This window comes from Fundulus heteroclitus, chromosome 11 (genome assembly GCF_011125445.2).
Source record: "Fundulus heteroclitus isolate FHET01 chromosome 11, MU-UCD_Fhet_4.1, whole genome shotgun sequence".
Lineage (NCBI taxonomy): Eukaryota > Metazoa > Chordata > Actinopteri > Cyprinodontiformes > Fundulidae > Fundulus > Fundulus heteroclitus.
The window spans coordinates 5,797,055-5,800,657 of NC_046371.1; positions in this window are offsets into that span (position 1 = coordinate 5,797,055).

Sequence of the window (3,603 nt, forward strand, 5' to 3'; positions counted from 1 at the left end):
CATCTAGTTAAGATTTGAAAATGTGACAATCAGAGTCTTCAAACTTGGTCTTGATTAAACCAGGACCAGCAAAGCTGCAGCGAACGCGTCCCGGTTTCCCATGAGGTGCAACCTCCTGCATTCACACACATCCTGCTCACAGCGCTGCGGTCCAGCTCAGCCTCCATGTGTGTACAAGTTCAAAAGGAGAAAAATAAAATAAAACTGCAATAAAGAAATGATGCAAAATGAAACTCTGACTATATCGGCTTTTTTTTTTTTTTAAACGATAATCTGCAGATGATTGAAGGCTTTCCAAATATGTCTGAGGTAAGTTAGACTGTTGCTGGTGAGGATTCTCAGTCGTCCAGGTCATGATCATTGCACAAAAGTAAAAAAAAAAAACAACTGGACTTTTTTTCCGAATTTTGAAGACGTTTTGCTTCCTATCCAGAAAGCTGTCTCAATTCAAATGTCTGGAGTAACTTTATATATATATTTTTGGCAATAATATAAAGCTTGGAACTCCACACTACACCAGACATTTTGAATTGAGCTTTCTGGATAGGAAGTGAAACGTCTTGAAACTTCAGAAAAAAGTCTTTGTGTTTTTTGCAATAAGTTAGACCATCAACACGGATCATTGGAGAAGAGCGCCACATCGTCAGCGTACATAGTTCATCAGCCCAAAATAAAACTGTTTACAATTAAATTACACAAAAGATTATTTAAATATTACAAGGGGCTGATGCCGATTCAGCACTAAATCCCACTTTCAGTAAAACTGTTGATGGAAAAGTTTCATTGCATGTTAGAGATTCAGCCAAATTAGGAGAGTCGCAGTTATAGAATTGCAAAATTATACAGAAAAAAAAAAAAAAATGATGAACGCCCTGATTGGTCCTAGAAAAGCAGCTAGAAGTCGGGACCTTTTTTGGGTACATTCACACTGCAGGGAAATGCGACCCAAATTCGATCTTTTTGCCTAAATCGGGCTGTTTCACAGCAGTATGAACAGCCCAAATTTTTTTTTTACTTTTTTTTTTTTTTGTATGAAACAAAAAAAAAAAAGCCCAATTCCATTCTTTTCTATTTCTAATGTCAGCTTTCATTGCTCAAAAGCTTTATAATAGTAATAAGAGATGCCGGCAGGTATCAGTGTTTTTGTTGTTTATTTTTAAACAAAACTTTATTGAACACTTCTAGAAACAATTACATTCATCGTTATATCTTATCTTTGATCCACTGTATATAGGAAGATACACTGTATATAACTGATGCACCTTTTCCTACTCCTGACTATTGAGCCCATAGACATATATAAAGATAAGATATATTATGTCTATGATTGAGCCGATGTGACAAGTGAATTTCTCCAATGCCAGAGTTCACTGCTATCGTTATCATCCGGGTTTTTCGCGCATGCGCGCCGGACTGGAAGGCAGAAGGCGAGTACAGCGGCAGACGCAAACGAGCAAATGACGAGTTCTCGACGTATTTTTCTTCTTTAGATAACGTATCACAAGATCGCTTTAAGAGTAAGTTGATGGTATCAGATTACCAGATACCGTCCAGATCGGCCGTCGACGCCGCTTGCGGCTTTAATTACTTAAGCAGAACAATGACTAGTGCAAAATTAAGTTGTATTTACCGGAGATGAAGTGTAGACTGTCGTAGTATGATGGCTCCCCCAGTCCATTGGGATTGTCTGCCTGGGTCCTTCATTGAAATTATCCATTTCTTTTGTCTTTCTTCCTCCTTCGGTAAACGAAAGAAACGTACATCCAACGATTTGGAATGCCTCTGTGTGCAACCGGGAGCACAACAAGTCGTAGGCATTGTTTAGATTTCAAAAACTAACTAAAAGCACCCGTTTTGTAATGATAGTAGACGAGAACAGTCCTGTTTTTGACTACACGCGGGACCCGGAAGTAGCGCGGACGTCACGTGTGAACTACCCTATGTGAGATCTATTATCTTACTTCCGCAAACACTGCGCTGCTGTGTGACGTCCTCCTCCTGCGGGTCGCTTTGAGGTCTTGAACCCTTCAGACACAAGTCTGATGGTCGCATTTAATACTTTAAGGAAAAAATAAATGAATCCGATTTTAGCAAAAAAATCGGAATTGAGCATTGACTAGCCAGTCATGCCTCCTCCCCCACAGGGGCGTGAAAAGACCCCACGCCTGCCTCTGCCTGCTCAAATGTCACGTTGTGTGTTTTTCTTAAGTGCATTTAAAACTGGAAAGATTCAGTATTTCCTTATTCGTGAACCCGATACCAAAGAATATATTTACAAGACGCTCCGCATTCCTCGTTTTGATGCAGGGAAATATTTCTTTACAACTTTACAACTTTATTCTCATAACATTGTGACTTTATTGTCACAATTTAGCACCTGAATGAGAAAAAAAATCCCCAAAGGCAAAAAGTGGGTCGCCAGTCTCAGGCAGTGTTATTTTGGGGGTCGCAGGCTGAAAAGTTTGGGGCCCCCTGGTCTAAATCCTTGAATTAAACCTGTTAAAGGGTGCAGAGCCTTTTAGATGGAGGCACATTTTCTGACAGCCAACACTCATAAAAATACAACTAGAGCTACAATGGAAGGACCCAAACACTGCTGCTAATCTGTGCAAGGTTTAAAAAAATCAATGTTGACAGATGCTTTCCATATAATCTGACAGTTTATAATATTCAGTGATGGACTGTAGCTCAAGAAACCTCAATTAATTATAGTGAATCGATAGATACTGCCCCCTAGTGGAAGGTTTTATTTGGCCTCACAGGAGTTTGTGGATCTAAAGTCCTAAACCGATTATTGGCTTTTATCCATTTCCAACAACAACAAGTACATTCATCCATTTTTTACAAAGGTAAAAAAAAAAAAAAATGTAATTTGTGTGTGATGTGCACAGTTAGAAATAAATGAGCAAACTCGTAGAAAATTCAAAGTGCAAGGCAACACATTTTATTTCAAAGGCCTAACTGGCGTTAAGGTACAGCATATTAAATAGAATTAGTCCAGAGAGTCATCGCAGAGTAACATACCATTCTTTTCTTTACATGATACATTCAGGCTGACTTTAAATGACATATCTTACATGTTTATGTGGCGTTAACAGTTAAAGTACTTCCTGCTGACCAAACTGAGTCCATTTTTAGTCTTTTTTTTTTTCTGTTGTTCAATCATGTCCTGGTTAAAGAAACAACTTAAGACACTTAAAAGCTGCTGTTTCAGTCTCGTGTCTAGCAGCTACCTATAGTTATCTGAGTTAGTGTGGTGAGTTCCTCAAAGTAGAACAGAACAATATATTTTACATCCCTGCACATAATGTTATATTTGAATAAATATAATAAATAAAAAGGTACAAATATCTGAATCGTTAGGAACCACATCGTTTCCGCAGCCAAATGCTCGATTTAAAATTATGACTCAGTAGACGGACACTTTGTAACTGAAAAAAGGAAATGTCATGTCAAAAAAAAAAAAAAAAAAAAAAAAAAGGTTAAAAAAAAATAAAACTCCAGACATTTTTGAATTGAGAAAACTTCCTGGTTGTTTTATCTTTTTAAAAACCCTTTTTATTTTGAATTGATCCTGACCTGGATGACCGAGAATCTTCACCA